Source organism: Tursiops truncatus, chromosome 18, assembly GCF_011762595.2.
Source record: "Tursiops truncatus isolate mTurTru1 chromosome 18, mTurTru1.mat.Y, whole genome shotgun sequence".
In the NCBI taxonomy this organism is placed as follows: domain Eukaryota; kingdom Metazoa; phylum Chordata; class Mammalia; order Artiodactyla; family Delphinidae; genus Tursiops; species Tursiops truncatus.
Window position 1 is genome coordinate 22,869,908 of NC_047051.1, and position 20,373 is coordinate 22,890,280.

At 41.4% G+C, this 20,373-nt stretch overlaps 1 protein-coding gene across 11 annotated transcripts in view; it reads left to right on the top strand.

The window, feature by feature from the left end:
• Positions 1-20,373, top strand: part of ENOX1 (ecto-NOX disulfide-thiol exchanger 1) — a 610,449-nt gene that overhangs the window by 192,032 nt on the left and 398,044 nt on the right. For all 11 annotated transcript variants that reach the window (XM_073795222.1, XM_073795221.1, XM_073795223.1 and 8 more), the window contains one exon: positions 11,706-11,863. The gene's annotated coding sequence lies outside the window, so the exon portion shown is untranslated. The remainder of the gene's footprint in view (positions 1-11,705; positions 11,864-20,373) is intronic.

The following is a 20,373-nucleotide window of genomic DNA, read 5'->3' on the forward strand; positions in this document are numbered from 1 at the left end:
CTACCCTAGAGTATATAAAGAACTCTCAAAAGTCAACACTGAAAAACAATCTAATTATTAAGTTGGGAAGAGACGTGAAGAATTTCACCAAAGGGTATACGTAGGTAGCCAATAAACATGTGAAAACGATGGCTAGTATTAGTCATCATGGAAATACATATTAAAACCACAATGCCAAATCACTATACATCTATCAGAATGGCTAAATTAAAACTAGTGACAACATCAAATGCTGGCAAGGATGCAGAGAAACTAGATCACTGATAGATTGCTGGTAGGAATGTGAAATTGTACAGCCACCTTGGAAAACAGTGTGGCGATGTCTGAAAAAACTAAGCAGGCAACTAGTGTAAACTTTTGTTATCACTCAGAAATATTTAAGTACAGTTTTTATCATCTGGAACTATTTATTATAAAATGTAAGGCTTAATATTTGCTTGCGAAGATAGGGTTAGATGATGGGAAATGAAATGTATTGCACTTATGGAACAAAGTACTGGGCTGTAGTGGAAGGCACAGATCATAATGCTGCTGATTTATTTTGAGAGTCATAAAAGTCTTGGTGAGAAAAATACTGAGGAGAATTTATGATAATTAATTGGTTATCAAATTAATTTTTTATACAAGTTCCCCTGGAGGAAAAAGCATTAATTTTCAAATCGCCCTGCAGGAATTCTTGGGTAAAAACTTTCTAGGAGTCATAAAGTCTGCTTTCTTTTTACTCTTTTGGAAAGAACCCATAATTCTATTCCTATGACTTTAGCAAGAAAAAAATAATAATAATAATAATAAATCTGCCCTTTATAGCTGATGACAGATGGGGCACCGACAAAGATGTTATTTCTATCCATTTAGAACTGTTTGTTAATGATAATCCAATTCCCTTCCAGATCTTTCTCAATCATCAAATATGATGCTCTCAAATTAGTGACTTACAAGACTATGAGTAACCCATACAGGATATCTGTGTTTTCATTTCCCACATGTTCTGCTACTGTCAACTGGGCCGGTCAAGTGAGATCTACTTGGTTGGCCCTTCCTAGCTGTAATACACACCATCTTATTCCCAATGAGCCTACCTGGGACATTAATCTGCTCTCTCTGACTGCTTCACAGAGGTCAGCGGTCAGAGTAGTTGAAATGATTTTCCTTTGGATGGCTTGCTTATGGTCACCCCCTTTCAACTCTACCCACAAAACAGATTACCGAGAATTCTCTAATAATATTAGTATTAACATTCATATGTGAAGATGACTGTTGACAGTGATCGATTGGATATGAATGACAGAAAAAAAATGCAGAGTTTGCAGAAAGGAAAAGAAAGTGTCTCCCCGGAAGGTGACAACCAGCATCTTTGAGAGCACTTAGGGAGTCTGTGTTTGTGAGGCCAGTGAGTTAGGAGGGTGGAAAGCAATGTGGCATTGCTGAAACTGATGAAGGAGAGCAAGGTACCATGCCAGGGGCAAGCACAGGCTCTTAGGCAAAGCTCCCAACTGCTGAGAGGTTGACTTGTTTTGCAAACTCTACAAGTAATTTGTTGTTCAGTCACATTCCATGGTCACTGGCACTATTGTGCAGAGTGGCTTCACAAAAGAAGCATTGCTAGAATGCATTAGAAATGATGATTTAAGATTGAACTGGCTCTGTTGAAATGACCTTAAATTACATGCTGCAACATTGTTTTTCCCCAAGTGGCTAAAATCACTGACTTAAGGTATTTAAAATGTCAGAAACATATATCCTTAATAAGATCGGAGAGTCAGCCATACTTCACGGAGCATCTTAGGTCTTCACCATCATCTAAGTAGACCTTTGAGACTACAAGGGTCGTGCCTTGATTTCTCTCATTATAAATTAATCTGAAATGATTGATGCATTCTGACATCTGGACAGGGCTGCAGCAGATGTGTGACTGAGTCATGTTTGCAAGTTCCTTGCTTCAGATCCTTCAACGTAATTTAGCATTTAACATTTAAACGTTTAGCCTGGAGGATTAGTCTTCCAAGTATTGTAATTCTTGATGCCCAGCAGATGGATCCAGGGATGCATGTGCGTATCTGGGTGAACGGATCTGAATTAAGGAAAGGCAGCTGCTTCTGGCACCAGTGTACACCAATGGGATATCATTGGTGTAAACAGGAAACATGGGACCTATTAACTCAGGTTTCCATGTGTAACACTTAGGCAGTTGGCAAGACAAAATTTATTCCAGCCCCCTCACAGGGGTGGGAGCAAGATAACAATAATAATTGTTGGCATTGCTGAACTATATTAGATATGCTGCACAATGTTACAGCAAGCCTCCCCACAACTGCAGTCACCTGAATTTGGCAATTCACAGTCAGTTGAAATTCTTATACTGAGTAGTATTTTATATAGGTCTGTTTATTGGAAATGAGTGATTTATTTATTTTTAAATTTATTTCCTTTTATTGAGGTATAATTGACATATAACATTATATTAGTTTCAGGTGTACAACATAATGATTTGGTATATGTATGTATTGTAAAATGATCGCCACAATAAGTCTAGTTAACATCCGTCACCACACGCAATTATTAACTATCGTCACCATGCCGTACATTTATTTTTAGCATCTAAATGTGAAAGTTGTTAGTGTGCCTTCCAAGATTTTGCTTGGTTTGGTAAATCGTGAGAAGCCAAGAAGACTGAAGAGAAGACTGAACCGAGAAAAGGACCAGAGAAAAGTGGAAAATGTTTTGACAACCTGAATGTAAACAAACCAACCAAGGAACTTTGTGATCCACTTTGTAACTCTATATGTGTAGGTTACTGCTGCCCTCATGAGTATGAGTAACTAATTTTAGCCAGCAATGAGACCAAAACATTGTGAAAAAAGAAGTTGAAGCTCGAGAAAGTGATATGTTCATTCAGTGTGTGAACTAGCTCTGTTAACTAACCATGAAGAGATATACACTTTTCTTAATAGAAAATCAGTTTTCCCCAATTCCACTTAATAAACGTTGAGTAAATACTTTAGAAATATCAGTTTGAATGGGTATCAAACCTTCAGCCTTTCTGGGGCACCTACATGATTTGCTCTCAGACTCTGTGTGTGTGTGTGTGTGTGTGTGAGAGAGAGAGAGAGAGAGAGAGAGAGAGAGGGAGAGGGATGGCAGGGGCAGGGGGGAGAGGCAAGTGAGCAAGTACAAACACGCACAGTTGAATACACAGCACAAGAAAAGTACTCACATGCATGGAATTAGATGGGTCTGAGTTTGGAAAAGCTAGATTCCATTTATCACCTGCAAAATATCACAAAAACATTACATAAATGCCATGAGCACTTTGATGTCTGGACTCTGTCTTGATGACCAGGGCAGGTGGTTGATATGTCCTAAGAATGGGCACTTTGCAGCTTCCAGCGTTTGGAACTCTGCCATATCAATTTGAAATGGGGCAAAGTGAAATGCTGGGATTTTCATATACTCATGAGAGGTGCAAAATTTCAAAATGCGGGGATCATAGGAAGTTATTCTCTGAGAAAACAGCCCTATTAGTAAAGATCAGAGACTGTCATTTATCTGGCTGTTGTCTGGTGAACAGGAAAGAGATGGGAAAAATTCTTACATAAATGAAGCCCCTAAGAATGTAGTGCAGTCATGTTTTTCTTGTATTTATAACAGTTATTTTAATATTTGTTAATGCACCTTACATTAATTCTTATGCCATAATATTGTAACAGTTATCAGTTTTCAGTGCAATTATATGTGTGCTAGCTTTAATGAGAGCCTGCAAGGAGATTAAAATAAAAGGATTCTCCAGGGACATGGGTTCGATCCCTGGTCCGGGAAGATCCCACATGCCGCGGAGCAACTAAGCCCTTGAGCCACAACTACTGAGCCTGCTCTGTAGAGCCTGCGAGCCACAACTACTGAGCCTGTGCGCCCTAGAGCCCATGCACTGCAACTGCTGAGCCCCTGCACCACAACTACTGAAGCCCGTGCTCTCTGGGGCCCGTGTGCTGCAACTACTGAATCCCGTGCACCTAGAGCCTGTGCTCCATCCACAACAAGAGAAGCCACCGCAATGAGAAGCCCGCACACCGCAATGAAGAGTAGCCCTCGCTCACCACAACTAGAGAAAGCCTGCATGCAGCAACAAAGACCCAACACAGCCAAAAATAAAATAAAATAAAAAAATAAAAAATAAAAGGATTCCATGACATGGTTTATGTTACAAATAAGAACATTTTTTTTTCAAATGCAAGTGTGAAGTTATACGGAGAGAAATAATCAGGTGCTACACGTGCCATCCTTTATAATTGCTTTGCCTTTTAGCTGCGAACCTTAGACTTTCATCTCATCTGTAGGTTTGTCATCATTAGGTAAGAGGAAGCAACATCTGAATGGCGGTGATGCTGCTTCTAGAAAGCTCGAATTGTGTATCCACGACAACATAACTCAGACCCAGAATTATTTGCTATAACCGAAATATAAATTATTTATAAAAATATAAATAAAGCCAAAGTGACTATTTTTTTTATTAAAATAGAACTGCTGGGTGGAGAAAATTTATGAAAATAATAAGGAGCTTTTAAGCTATTGGACTGTACCGTTACGAATGAGTTATGGCAAGCATAATGAGTGTCGTGCAGGTGTGAGAGGAAAAAAAGAAAACTTTATTCACAGATATGCACAAATAAAAAGTGATGGATTGTGATTTGTGGGTTTGCTGACCGCAAAGAGGAGCAGTATCTTGTGTGTATCCACCTGACCCTGTGAAAGATGCAGAGACTGGGAAAAGTGTCATGTCAAAAACCAGCCTTACTCCAGCGCCTGCTCTGTGACTGCCCTCTGCGAGGCATCTTAGGTACAGTGTAATTCGAGGACAACAAAGAGAGTGAAGCGTCACAGAGTCATTGGCAGAGATCGGAAGGGGGGGTGCCAGCAGTGTGGAAATTCAAGTGACAAGAGGGGGGTGGGTGGGTGACACGTCAGAGAGAGGCCCAGCAGTAAGAAGTGACCTTCAGGGCAGCTCTGGGGACTCAGCAGGGTGCTCTGCAGAAGGCTTCTGCCCTCCCTGTGCCTCAGTGAGGACTAAAGGCAGTTCTGTGCTTGTTCAAAGCACATTTGTCACACAGCAGGTCTTCAGTTCATATATGGCATGGGAAGAATGGGAAAAAGACCAGAGCGCAAAGGGACATTTGTATCTGTCTTTCTGTCCGTCCATCCATCCATCTAGCCAATTCAAAGAGGTGGACGGCAAGTTCTTGGTTAACTTAACTACAGCTGTGCCCATTGTCGTTATCAGGACAGCAGTGGATATTTGTAATGATGCCTTAAGTCACCGAGGAAAAGCTGTATAATATTATTCTTAAGAAGGTAGACACATGTAAAAATCTATTCTAGAAAGATTTCCATCTTTTCATGAGATCAATGGTTCCTCGAGGGAAGAAATCATTTCTTATTCATCTTTATATCTTTTGACACCCAGCACAGTGTTCTTTGCGTAGGAGATAAAAATATTTGTGACACTGAGCAGAAGAGAAATAATTTATGTTTTTGGGAAAAAGAATTATGTTGTTTAAAAGCCAGTATGTTTATTATCAGGAGACTCAACCCGCAATAATATATTGCCCTTCCCATACTCCTACCCGTTCTCACCCCTCAAAATAAGATGATGTTTTTATGTATTGAATTAAGGATTCAGTTACTGAAGTGTCTTTAGTAACGCAGAGGATGTGTTTCTAAGATGTTTTTCAGGAAAATTTAACAGGAAGATATTGTACAGGTGGTGTCACATGAAGGGATTATTTCCTGCCAACCTGCATTGTAGGCACCAGGCAGAGGTCCCCTACTCCTGCCTTTTCCCAGATGATTCTCAGCTCAGTGACTTGGGTGCTACTGGCTGTAAGCCTTATGCAGTACCCTAAGCTCAAGGTGGAATTTAGCCAGATAAGACTCAGGGATCAGGACCGTAGAGCTTCCCGTAAGATGCCTCTACCTGAGGCTCAGCTAGGGCATCCTCACATCTACCCAGGCCCAGCACATCCCCAAAGAGACTAAATTTTATTCCAGTAGACCCCGCATCATGTGGTAGAAAGAGCAGTAGGTTTCTTGAGTCTGTGGTCTGGGATTTTAGTGACCATATTTGCCCTAAATGGTAAGCGGTAACCTCCTTGGGCTTCGGTTTTCATAATTATAACATGAGGATTGTCATATCCGCCCTACAGAATTGTTGGTAGATCACGTGAAATAATGGGTCTGATGCGTTGAGGGGATCGAAAGCACTAGACACACATCAGGCCAGGGTTCCTCTGTGGCCAGACCAGAGTTTTGGTAACTTTGCTGCCAAGGATGTCTTAACTTACTACCACTAATAATGGTTGAAAATAAGGGAAATTATAAGGAACTTTTTACTAATAAACTATGCAATTATAAATGAGTTATTTGGGATATATTGGTAACACCTATGTAAGGAAAGTTAGAAAGTGTTATTTATGAAAAATGAACCTCTTTGCACACTAAGTACAGACTATGTACGCTTGGCCCAATTAATCCAATACTTTGCATCTATTATCTTTGCCAGAGATTCCCCCAGCTTCGCAACAGAATTCTGACCGGCTCCACGGATTTCAGCAAGCTCACTAACACTCAACTATTTTCACTAAAATCTAGTTAAGATCCTGTTAACACTTTTCAGCGGGTCAGCAATGTTCTGTCTCTGATGGAAACATCCCACTTAACACCGAGCTATCCTTAGATAAGTGAAAGAATCCTATTTCAACTCTACAGGTCCTTGTCAGCTTGGTGTTCCCTTCAGAGCTCCTGGTAAACTGCTCCTTGACTTTTAAAAAAGAAAGTAGTTTCACATTCTAAATAGTGTATTTTAAAGGCCCAAACCTTTTTCTGCAATTTTATTCATAGCACACCATGTCGCCTGTAGTTTCGTATTTGTTCTAACAGGTTACAATAAAAGTGAAAGCCAGCTGTGTCATACTTTTCACACTTTGCTATTTGCCCTTCTTCAGTTGGAGGTATTTCCAGGGACTAAGGTTCACTGGTGAGTCCTGTGCCTTCTGCTCAGCGACCATGCAGGCAGAGAGGAGACCCCTTTATTTATTTCTTTTTTCTTTTTTAATTGAAGTATAGTTAATTTACAGTGTTGTATTAATTACTGCTATACAGCAAAGTGATTCAGTTTTATATATATATATATATATATATATACACACACACACACACACACACACATTCTTTATAATCTTTTCCATTATGGTTTATCATGGGGTACTGAATATGTTCTCTGTGCTCTACAGTAGGACCTTGTTGTTTACCCATCCTATATATAAAAGCTGACATCTGCTCACCCCAACCTCCCACTCCATCCCTTCCTCAGCCCCCTTTCCTTTGGCAACCACCAGTCTCTTCTCTGTGTCCATGATTCTGTTTCTGTTTCATAGATAGGTTCATTTGTGTCATATTTTACATTCCATGTATAAGTGATATATGGCATTTACCTTTCTCTGTCTGACTTACTTCACTTAATATGATCATCTCTAGTTGCATCCATGTTGCTGCAAATGGCATTATTTTGTTCTTTTTTATGGCTGAGTAGTATTCCATTGTATATATGTACTACATCTTCTTTATCCATTCATCTGTCGATGGACATTTAGGTTGTTTCCACGTCTTGGCTATTGTGAATATTGCTGTTATGAACATGGTGCATGTATCTTTTTGAATTATAGTTTTGTCTGGATATATGCCCAGAAGTGGGATTGCTGGATCATATGGTAATTCTATTTTTAGTTTTCTGAGGAACCTCCATACTGTTTTCCACAGTGACTGCACCAACTTACGTTCCCACCAACAATGTAGGAGGGTTCCCTTTTTGAGGAGACCCCTTTATGAGCAGATGAAGTAGGCTTGAGAAAGGGCCAGACTTTCTGAACCACAGAATGTGTTTATACAAGTTCTGAAAATGGAATATTGGAGTTTGGGTAGTCGTCTTTCAATCTGCTTGAGCGTAGGAGCTACAACAAAGTATTATTTCATTCAGCAAATATTTACCTCTTACAATGTGCCAAGCACTATAGGTCTTGTGGAAAAAGCACTGATCAAAACAGACAAAACTCTACCTTCATGAAGCATATTTCCTCGTGGGGGGGGCAATATATTTTTAGGAGGAGAGTGCTATGCTAGTAATTTTGCTCTCAGGGAGAAAAGAGGCCTAATTTTTAGCATTTGCCAAGCATGGCTAATTTCAGGCTACCAGTGTGAATGGGAGTTGGGGAGAGAGGTGTATAACCAGCAATCTGGTTTTTTTGAGGAAGCTCCGTAGTGTTTTCCACAGGGGCTGCACCAATTTACATTCCCACTGACAATGCACAAGAGTTCCCTTTTCTCTATATCTCTTTAGGACTTGTTATTTGTTGTCTTTTTTGCAGTGCTGACTTTGACAGGTGTGAAGTGATACCTCACTGTGGTTTTGATTTGTGTTTCCCTGATGTTTAGTGATGTTCAGCATCTTCTCATGTGTTTGTTGGCCATCTGTAGGTCTTCTTTGGAAAAATGTGTATTCAGGTCCTCTGTCCATTTTTTGAACCAGTTGCTTGTTTTCCTCACGTTGAACTGTATGAGTTCTTTGCACATTTTGGATAGTAGCCCCTTGTTAGATGTATGATTTGCAAATATCTTCTCCCATTCAGTAGGCTACTTTTTCAATTTGTTCACTGTGCCAAAACTTTTTGTGTGATGTAGTCCCCTTTGATTAATTTTGCTTTTGTTTCCTTGCCTGAGGAGATATATCCAAAACAATATTGTAGACTGATGTCAAAAAGCGTACTGCATATGTTTTCTTCTAGAAGTTTTATGGTTTCAGCTCTTCAAGTCTTTAATCCATTTTTAGTTTCTTTTTGTGCACAGAGAGAGAGAATTAGGAGGCATCCTTTGGGCCCAGCCGCACACTTCCCCTCTGGTCACCAGAGCTATAGGCTCTAGCGATGTGCTTTTTTGTGGGCTCTGTGGGCCCTTCTGTTGTGGCGGGCTGGCTACTTTGGGTGTGGTGATATGTAGGGCAGACTTCTGGCTCGGGTGACTACCAGGCCCTGCCTCATGCGGTGACTGCCAGCCTGCTGGTGGATGGGGCCAGGTCCCAGCTTGGCTGGCTGTGTAGCCCTGAGTGTGCCTGGGGCTGGTGTCAGCCTACTGGTGGGCAGGTAAGTCCCTGGCACTAATAAGCTAGAGGGAGGACTCCAAAATGGTGCTCACCATCGTCAGTGTCCTTGTGGTTAAATGAGCTCCTAAAAGTGGCTGCTGCCAGTGTCTTTGTTCCCAGTGGACTCCCAGTTGCCTCTTGCCTCTCCAGGAGGCTCTCCAAGGTGAGCAAGTGGGTCCAAACCAGGCTCCTTTCAAATCACTGCCTCTGTGCTGGACTTGGAGTACGTGAGATTTGCGTGTGCCCTTAGGAGTGGAGTCTTTGTTTCCTATAGCCCTCCACCTCTCTCAAATGCAAACCCTGCTGGCCTTCAAAGCGTGATGTTCTGGGGGCTTGTTTTCCTAGTGGAGGACCTCCAGGCTGGGGAGCCCACTGTGGGGCTCAGACCACTCGATCCTTGGGGAGAACCTCTGCAATTGTGATTATCCTCCCATTTGTAGCTCACCTACCTGGTGGTGTGGGTTCTGACTATACCAATTCTCCATCCCTCTTACCTATCTCATTTCAGTTCCTTCTTTATATCTTTAGTTGTGGAAAATACTTTCTCCTAGTCTTCAGATCTTCTTCATAGATAGTTTCTCTGTAAATAGTTATGATATTGGTGTGTCCATGGAAGCAGATGAGTTCGGGGCTTCCTACTCTGCCATCTTGGACACTCAAACCAGAATCAGCTTCTCTGTTACTGCCTCTGTCCCTTACTAGGTGTTGGTTTCCCTTTGCCCATGCATGATTCGCTCCACGGAAGTAGGGACATGCTATAATGCTTCATACCATTATACTCCTGGTGCCTAGCACACAGTAGGCACTCAGTAAATATTTGTGGAGTGAATGTTGTTATACTTTTCTCCATAGTTTAGTTTCCATAACTGTGAGATCTAAATAATAATACAAACTTTACAGGTAGTTTTGAAGAATAAATACAAAATGATGTGTACAAAGTGCATTGCACATCCAATATACAGAAAACATGACTACATGGAAGCTGTAATTATTATTTTCCATATTCCGTGTCATGTAGAATCTTGATAAAGATTTTTGACATCCAGAAGGGAGGCTTCTTCATTGGGAAAAATAATGGTGACTAATTTTCATTAAGACTTTTTCACTAAGCACCATCTCTTGAGTAACTCAGAAATAGAGGACTTCCTCACCTAAAAGCCATAAAGTCCAAACTAACTGCATCACTGCAATTAGAAAGAATTTGTCCTACCCACAGTAATAGACTAGGACAGAAGCAAGAGAAACATGCTCTAGGAACTGACTTCCTACACGTAAATATTATTTACTATGATGATTGTTGTTTTAAAATGGTACCTACTCTGGGCTTTTGGAATAAAAATGAAAGGCCTACAGTGGTGTTAAAAGTAGATGAGCAGAGACCGAACTGTTTGAGAGACGTACACTCAGTTGTCACGGTAGCCAAAAACTTCCAAATAGATCCTTTCCTCCTGCCCAGATGTTTAATGTCTATAGTAACATGCCCTAGATGGTGACAGAGCCAGATGTGAATGTATAATACCATTTTTTTTTTTTTTTTTTTGTCCTCGACAGTTCAGAAAACCTTTTTAACGCTCAGGAAGAATTTAGCTGGGAGTAAGCAAGTGAGAATTTGGTAGAACATCTGTGTTTCTGAAGTTTGTGTTTTTGAGCTGTGTATGAATTCTCAGTTGCCTTTTGAGATGAATGTATTCATTTCACACATTTTGAAGAGAAATTCATAAAACCAACTAATAAGAGTATATCTGGGAATCGAGGCTACAGAATTTAAAACTGTTGATATGAATCTTTTATTTTCTCATGTTACGGCTTAGGTACCAATTCAGGCTAATGACTGTTAAAGAAAAGAACACATTAATTTGCAAGTCACTCCTAAAGTTGACTGCTTTAAGAAAAGACCTTTGCCTTGATTAGAGCTTTTCAGTAAGTGAAATTGTATGTACATATTTTTAAGTGTATTTTATTTTCGCAAGATTTTTTATTCTTATTTTATACACGAAAGCTAGTGTTAGCCAACATTTTCCTGTGATAATACCTCTGATGAAGGTAAAAAGTATAACCTCATCTTACCACTGACTCTGTGACCTAATGAAGGAATGTTAACTGAGGGTCATAATACATGTTCAAAGAACAGTTAACTTTTCTTGAGAAAAAAATTTGAATGTTCAGTTAATCTGCATGAAGACTAATGAACACGAAAGTCTAATACATAAAAGAAGTAAAGTATTTATTGCAGGTTTGTTTTATTTTTTTTCTGGTGACTGGAGGGTGGAGGAGAATGAGGGACAATAAGGATTTTGTAAGCAGATCAGAGTCAGATAATCAGGGAGAAAGAAAAGAGTAGGAGAAACCGATGGGAAAAAATGTAACTAACTCCTCCTACCTGGTATTGCTCCTAGACCTTTACCTCATATGGGTCCTTGTTCCCCTTCTCTCTCAATAGCCACATAAACTCCTGCTCGCTCAGCCCCATTGACCCAGGTATGCTTCTCTCCCCTTTCTAAGATATGCTTTGTTCCCCCAGCTGTGCAACCAGCCCCAGGGAGGCAGTGTGTCTCTGAGTCACCTGAGCTCCGTGCTGCTGCCTGCCTGCTGTCCACCCACCTCTCTTCACCTCTGACGATCTTCCTAGTGTCTGCAGGCTCTCCTGGGACGACTATCTCAAAGGGAAGTGCCTCTCAGGTAAGTCTTTTTCACCTCCCCTGTGGATCTTTGCGGATTTCAGTCTGATGATCTCTTTAAGCAGAAGTTGTCCTTTTAGGGCAGTGCAGTTTAATAGAACTTCCTGAAGCCACAGAAATGTTCTGGATCTGTGCTATCCAGTATGGTAGCCAGTAGCCACTTGGGGCTACTTAGACTTAAATTAATTAAAATGAAATACAATTAAATATTTATCTCCTTAGCCACACTACCCACATTTGAGGTGCTCAATTGTCACGTGCTGCTGGTGGCAGCTGAATTAGATGGTGCAGCTCTAGGGGAATCCCAGGTCTGGTGGGAATGGGCCAATTCTGGTCAAGTTCAGATGGGTGGAGAGAAGCCCCAGGGAATCGTGGTCTCAGAGGAAGGCCACGGTGGATGCAAAGGTCCAGCAACTATCTGTTATCCAGGCTTCCTGGAGCAGGCTATCTTGAAGGGAGACTGGAGCAGGACAATTCCATGGCCTCCACACGCCCCAGCTCCCAATAAACAGTGGTGTAGCCTCAAGTGTGGAATTTCGAGTTAGGCCTGCGTTTGTTGGAATGTCGGCTCCACCAGTAGTTAGCTATGGGACATAGGAAGTTACGTAAATTCACTCCAGCTTTGTTTCTTCATTGGTAAAATCAAGATGATAATACCTACTTGCCAGGACTGCGGTGTAAATTCAGTGAGGTGATAAACGGAAGGCAGCACAGTGCCTGGCATATCCTAACCACCTACTGTATCAGCCGGAAATTAGATGCTGTAGGTCCTGTGTGTCAGCCTCAGGCCCTGCTTCCTGCTTCTTAAACAAAATACTGATTAGCCTTTTGAACTGAAGTACTAAACAAACAAGAGAATAATTCAGGAATTGTTGCTACATTGCCTGTAATTTTCAAACACATTATTTTATACAAATATAAGTCTCCTCATATGAAGATGCTGTTTTGAAGAATAATGTGTGTGTGCGCGTGCACGCGTGTGTGTGTGTACAGACTAATCTTTATTCACACTGTTACACCAGGCAGGTACTGGTAACAGTGCATGTGGAAAGATGTCCTTGACCTCTGTTTGTGGACCCAAGTCAGCTGCTATTTTCATCACAGACATTCACACTTGCTCATGATTGAAATTGTCTAGTCCAAGGATCGTACTACATTCCTGCGGTCCGCGTTCCAGGTTGCAAAGGGAGGAGAAATATTTTAAAGAGCAGATTGTCTGCACATCTTGGGAGTTTCCTCTGGCTTCTTTCCTTGCAATTCCACATACTTTCACCCACGCGAGAGCAAATGGGGTTGGTGTTGATGGGGCTCCGTAAGAGAGAATCAACTGGCTGACCTTGTAGAGATCCTGCTGGAACTTGAAGATATGAGAATCAGACTGTGGTCCAAATACGCAGATGGTTTCACCTGCCTGAACTTCTAGTTTCAGCGTGCTTCCAAACTCCATCTCTCAGCTTCTGTGCAAAACAGATCATATGTTTTGACAAGACGAGAAGGGGGAGGAGTTCAGATGACTAATATTTATGGACCATCCTCACTATGAATTGAGTTTTAAATAGTCAAGATCTTCCCCTGGAGGAAGGCTGACAAATTGTTTGAAAAGGGGTGCCTGTGTGTGCTGGAGTGGGGGAAAGCCACAGAAGTACAAATCCAAACGGGGCCTCAAGAGCGGGGCTTCCCCACCCTCCCTCTCTGATTCCTGCTAAGTAGGGAACATGTTCTGTAGCTCCTCCCAATTGGCTTCACCTTCCAGATAAGTGTTGAAGGTTTTGAAGGGCTGCTTTTTTTATTTTAGGGACTCTGTCCCCTCCCCTGAAATCTGGGCTGTCTTGTGATTATTTCAACTAGTAGAGTACATCTGCTAAAAGAAAAGAGGCATCTCTTTTTTAAAAAAAAAATTATTTTAAGGGTTTCATTTTAAGGGTTTCACTACAGACAGGGTAACCAAGAGAAAGAAATGGGGGAATTTGTAGCTGACTCGGAGATTTGGAGGGGCCCTCCTATAGCGGTCTCCCAGACTCTCTGCTCACCCCATCCCCAAACAGTTTTATTTCTGATCCAACAGTAGGTAAGGCTATGGAATTGTTTCTTTATTTTGGTCCTTTTCCTTGGAAGTATGTAGATCTGAAGGTGCATTCTGGGCAAAACAGTAGAATTCCTTTGCTGTCTGCGAAACTGTCAATCCACACAACCTGCCGGAAGGTAAACAGGTGAGGAAGTCCCTCCAGGAAGCAGTCGCTACCAGACCCTAGACTGCTGCTCTCCTCTAAAACAATTTTTAGCAAAAATTTTAAACCAAGTATACTAGCAGTTCTTGGAATTCGTTGGTATTTATTCTGTTAATATACGAAACACTAGCCAAATATTGTTGCTGAGTAATTATTATGAGAGGTACTAATATTTTTGAGAATTCAGTGATGTGGAACAGTGGTCTGCCAACTTTTTGGCACCAGGAACTGGTTTCATGGCAGACAGGTTTTCCACAGACCGGAGCGGGGTGGGGAATGGTTTCGGGATGATTCAAGCGCATTACATTTATTGTGCACTTTATTTCTATTATTATTACATTGTGATATATAATGAAATAATTATACAGCTCACCATAATGCAGAATCGGTGGGAGCCCTGAGCTTGTTTTCCTGCAACTAGCTGGTCCCCTCTGGGGGTGATGGGAGACAGTGACGCCCGACATGAGTTGCTTATGTCTAGTCTACTCCGTGATCTCGTGTTGGTTGCTGTCACTGCAGAAAACTCTGCTTCACAAAGACAGGATGTGGGAAATGGAAGCAGGCTTTTCAGTGCTTTTGTGGCAATCTCAGGATATTCCGCCTTGACTTTAATCCAGAAAGTATGGAGATTTGAAGTGTCTCACACATACTTTTAAGGCCACCGTCATTTGCGATCTCAAGCAGTTGATCCTCTTCTAGCACGGACAAAGTCGATTCACCTGGCTTATTCACAAATGGGTCACGGATCCATTCCCTCCCAGTTCGGGGATCTTTTGTGGTTGGGAAGTAATGCTCAGACTCTTTTGAAAGCTGCAGTAGGTGATAGAAAGAAGGCCCTGGCTCAGTCTCTTTCAAAATCTCTGCTACTGTTTGAAACATGTCACAAATCCCAGTGTTTACTCGTCACTCCCAGAATTCCAGTTTGGCTTTGAATGCTGCACTTTATCTGCCGACTTGAACACAGTTTTCATTCTCCCCTGAAGTGACAGATTGAGTTTGTTGAGCAGGTTGAATATGTCACACAAGTAAGCAAGTTTTGCGACCCCTTCTGTGTCACTGAAATGTGCTGCCAGTGGTGACTGTTTTTCTAAACGAAATCCCTGGAGTGGCTCTTGGAACTCAAAAACTCTGGCCAGTGATCTCCCTTTAGAAAGCCATCTCACTTCTGTGTATAAGAGAAGACGTGTGTGCTCTGCGTCCATCTCCTTACAGAGCCGCGCGAACAGACATGAATTAAGGGCATGCACTTTAATGCGCTGGATAATTTTAATCACATCCCGCGAAACGTCGTTAAGTTCAGGTGACGTGTTTTGGCTAGCCAGCACTTCTCTATGGACGACACAGCACGTAGACTCACATTCAGAAGCGACCTCTTTGACTGGAGTAGTGAAACCAGTCATGGCAGCCACTCCATCTGTGCATACGCTGACACAAAATGACCAATTCAGTCTTCCTGGTATGTAATCATTCAAAGACTTGAATAGTTCTGCAGCTGTGGTGTTGGTTGATAACAAAAGTGCACATAACATGTCCTCATGCACATCCTCCTGAAAAACGTATCGCACGAAACAAGCATTGTTGCCTTGTTGTGAACATTGGTAGACTCGTCAACCTGGATTGCGTACCACGGTGACTCATTAATCCTCTGTAACAGTTGTGCCTCAGCATCCTCTGCTGTTTCATCAGTTCGTGTAGTTATGGTATTAGCCACCTTTTGAACGGCAGCCTCTCCTAAAAGTTCACGACAAATGTCCTTGCAACAGGCAGCATCAACTCTTCACCAATAGTAAAGGGCTTCTTAGCTTTAGCAATGCGGTTAGCCACTAAGAATGATGCTCTCAGTGCAGACACATTTGATGAAGTGGTGGCCTTCAATAATTGCTTCTGTTCTTTGTGTTCACATTTAAAAAAAAAAAACTCCAGAGGCTTGTCTTTTAATGCAGGGTGCTTGGTCCCCATGTGGTGAAACAGTTTTGAAAGTTTCCAAACGGCTTCGCTGGATAGCTGGTCGCTGCATATTATACAAAGTGGGTTTGGAGAATGTGAATCACCCGTTGCAATGAACCCGTAAGTTAAGTAGGACTCTTGGCATTTTCTTTGAAATGCAGCTTTCTTTTTGTTGGCAGTCGTAGAGTCTTCTGCTGTCTCCTCGTTGGGTCTTTCCCCTTTTCCAAAGAAGCTCTCCAGCAATGTTTGTTTTTTTACTAATTTTGGCTAGGGTTAGCCTGAGGGCTTACCAAAACTGTGACTGAGACAAGTGCGTGGTGCGGAAAAGAGGCACGATGGAAGTGGTAAATAGAATAATGGACAGGCCACGTACAGACTAAAATAAGTGTTGGATTCTGACTTAAAGCCTGCTACCAGGTGCAGCTGTACAATTAAATACATCAACTCACTTGCCACTGTAGCCTGCCACCAGCTGCAGCTTAATTGTCACTTCCCACTCACTGATAGGGTTTTGATATGAGTCTGCAAGCAGTTGATTTATTATGGTCTCTGTGCAGTCAAACCTCTCTGCTAATGATAATCTGTATTTGCAGCCGCTCCCCAGTGCTAGCATCACTGCCTCAGCTCCACCTCAGATCATCAGGCATCAGATTCTCGTAAGGAGAGTGCAGCCTAGATCCCTCGCATGTGCAGTTCATGTGCTCCTGTGAGAATCTGATCCTGCCACTGATCTGACAGGCGGTGGAGCTCAGGTGGTAATGCAAGTGATGGGGGGCGGCCGTAAATACAGATGAAGCTTTGCTTGCTCGTCTGCCGCTCACCTCCCGCTGTGTAGCCTGGTTCCTAACAGCCCACAGACTGGTACCAGTCCATGACCTGGGGGTTGGAGACCCCCTGATGTAGAATATCAAGTAGAACTTGAAGAATTTCTGACATTGTTTTTGTGTGGGAGCCCGGCAAAGGAATAATGATTAGCAACTGCTACTTGAGATTGATTTTCAGAGTGCTGAAGCATTGTTGACTTTATCAGATCCAAATTTGACTTTCAGAGAGTTTGTGATAAAAAATAGCACTTTTCGGACCTTTTCTCTGCAGAGAAGGATAGTAATCTGGCAAATACCAGTGCACCTTAAGTTGGCTTAATTGAGTCATGTAGGCTTTCTTTAGCAAAAGTCTAATTCCTTTCTTTTTAATCTTCTTTTCTCCCTCCCTCCCTCCCTTCCTTCCTTCCATAATATATTTCATTAAGATTGCATTTTCAGCATAGAAACATCTATACCAATAACTTTTACATAATGATGTAAAACTTTAAAAATCCAACCAATGGGGATATATGTATACATATAGCTGATTCACCTTGTTATACAGCAAAACTAACACAACACTGTAAAGTAATTATACTCCAATAAAGATGCTAAAAATAAATAAATGTTAAAAATATGTAAATAAATAAAAATGCAACCAAACTATGAGAAATTAACTTAAATCACATACTAATAGATACACTTATGTTCTGTTATTTACAAGAGTAAATCAAGTAGTCTATCCCTTAAATGTTTTTTTCCCTAGGATTTTGTTTTTCATTTTATGTGTATTTGTTTTTATTAAAACAGCGATAGTATTTTTAATAACCTATGAATAAAACCACATGAATCTTCCCAGAAGTTACTTAGTCACACATTTTTACCTGTCTCAGACACTCAAGATGTTAAATTAATACAAATATACTAAGTTATGTTTATAAGTACTGAATGTTTCAGGAAACATTGATCAGCTGACATACAGCCACAAAAGTCTTAAATCTAGAAGTCACGTGCGTTTAAATAGATATCTAATCACAAGACATTGTACTGGTACATTTCCTTGGATGCCTTTCACATTTCATATCTGTCCAAAAGAGGTTCAGATGATTTTTTTCCCTACTGAGATGAATGATTAAAAACTTGCCGGCCATATACTGTGAAAAATACATACAGAGCATTGTGATAATTAGGAGTAATTAGTCTAGAAGAAGCTCCAGGAAGCTTTTTGAAGTGGTCGGAACGTCGCCCCAGTCACCTCCATCGAGGAGCTTGTGTGGTGGGGGTGCGGCGCCCCAGGGAGAAGGTGACGCCAGGCAGATGCGGGGCTTCTTGGGAGGACTTCAAAGCCAAAGCTTGTCTGTTCATTTCAAAGGTTCCTTGGGAAGTGTTACCTGAGACTTTTATGAGCCCAAACCTTGACTATCCTTTGGCAGGATTTGTGGCTGGAACCTATAAGATGTGCCTTTAAGTCTGAGGAAAGATGCAGGTCGGGGGGAATCAAAGACATACCTGGCCGAGTCCCCAATTTTGCCCAGGGTTTGCCACTCACTCCCTTCCACAGTGCTTTTTTAGGATTTTAATGAAATATTTTATGCATGTAATGAATAATACGTAACATGTATTTACATTATGAGGAATAGTAGAACAGCAGCTGTGTGTGTCACAGCTTAAGAAATAGAACTACAGCGAGAGACCTTCAAGATGGCAGAGGAGGAAGACGTAGAGATCACCTTCCTCCCCACAGATACATCAGAAATACACCTACATGTGGAACAACTCCTACAGAGCACCTACTGAATGCTGGCAGAAGCCCTCAGACCTCCCAAAAGGCAAGAAACTCCCCATGTACCTGGGTAGGGCAAAAGAAAAAAGAGTAAACAGAGACAAATAATAGGGACGGGACCTGCGCCAGTGGGAGGGAGCTGTGAAGGAGGAAAAGTTTCCACACACTAGGAAGCCTGTTCACTGGCGGAGACGGGGGGTGGGCGGGGGGTGAGCTCCGGAGCCACAGAGTGGAAACTTGAGATGACTAGGACATTAAGCGTGCTGTTTTTTCTAGAGTGGACTTGCCAGTGCTTCAGCTGGGCATCAGGGAGTACTGAAAACTTAGGAGAATTATTTGGACTGGGGTTTTCTGACAGCCGAAGTGTAAATTTGAAGTGCACACTTAAGTGAGATCTGGTCTCCTGTTGTAGATGCTAAGGGGAGACTATTACATTATTATCTTCATTATTATCATTTTTCTAAATCCTCGGAGTGGCAGGGACAAGTAGGCTTCCTACCTATTTCCTCTGCAGAGGGAATAGTGTTCACTTTCTCTGAGGGTGAGGTTCCGTCCAGTACAAATTGAATTTAGGAATCTCAGGTTTAACCTCCCTCTCTCTCTATCCCATTAATATCCAAGGCTGTGGGAACCTAGTTCCAGTCACTTCTCCTCAGGGAAGCCTCAGTTTCAAGCTTTTCTTACCATTCTGATTTTAGTATGTGGATTCCATCTTTTGTTCATTTCCCTTGTTTCCTGGTGAGCTCAGCAATGTGTTTATATGTGAGTTAGTTACAATTTATCCAACACGCAGGTGTTTTTTGACAGGAGAGCTTTCCTAAATGTTTAGTCCACCAATGGTTGGAAATACAAGTCTGGCCCAGTGCTCAGTGCCTTTAAAATACCACTTCATCCCATGTCCAGCGAGTGCACTATAGTTGACACACCAAGACTTTCATATTGGGAACACCCGTATTTGAATCTCATCCATTGGTTTTAAAATTTTGCAGTTAGATCTGGGGTTGGGATGGAATGGAGGGTTAGAGTGAGAAAGACCCTGCATCCTTACATCTGCATCACGGGAGGAGCCTTGTTTTTATCATTTATTTATTGAGATTCTCAGTAGAATTTTCACTGTAAGAAGAAAATCTGGAAACCTGTGCAGTCAGTCTCATGCATTGATGAGGAAATTGGAGCCCAGAAGCCACATCTCTAGAGGGTGTGGGACACGGAGCTCAAGGAAGATTTTCAGCTTCACGTTTCAGCCTCACTTTCCTCACATCAGAGTACTAGGCCCTATTCTACAGATCATACTGATTCATATTGCAGGTTTGTATTTTGATCTTATTCTTTATACTTTTAATCGATGTGTGGATTTTTCAGCCTTACTCACAGCAGAGGAAAGGAAACAAGGTATAAGCATTAGTTTGATTACTGATTATTATTACCGAATAAAAGAAATAGAGCTCTAGAGGGATAATGTGACTTTTTTGATCTGATAGTGAATGAGCTAAGACTGTGGTCCAGATTTTTCCACTCCAGATCCACTCGCTTATACATCTTATTTTAATGAGATAATATTAAATCTATCCTTATAGTATGTCAAAATTTTTTTTCTAATATATATGCTTCAATTTTATCAGGTCAGTATGAGAAAGTGAAATGAACTTAATTTAGTTAAATGAATAGAAACATACTTAATCTGGATTGAGATTTTTTCCCAGGAGTGAATTAGGAATGAAATTTTTTGTTTATCTCATCCCATTTCACT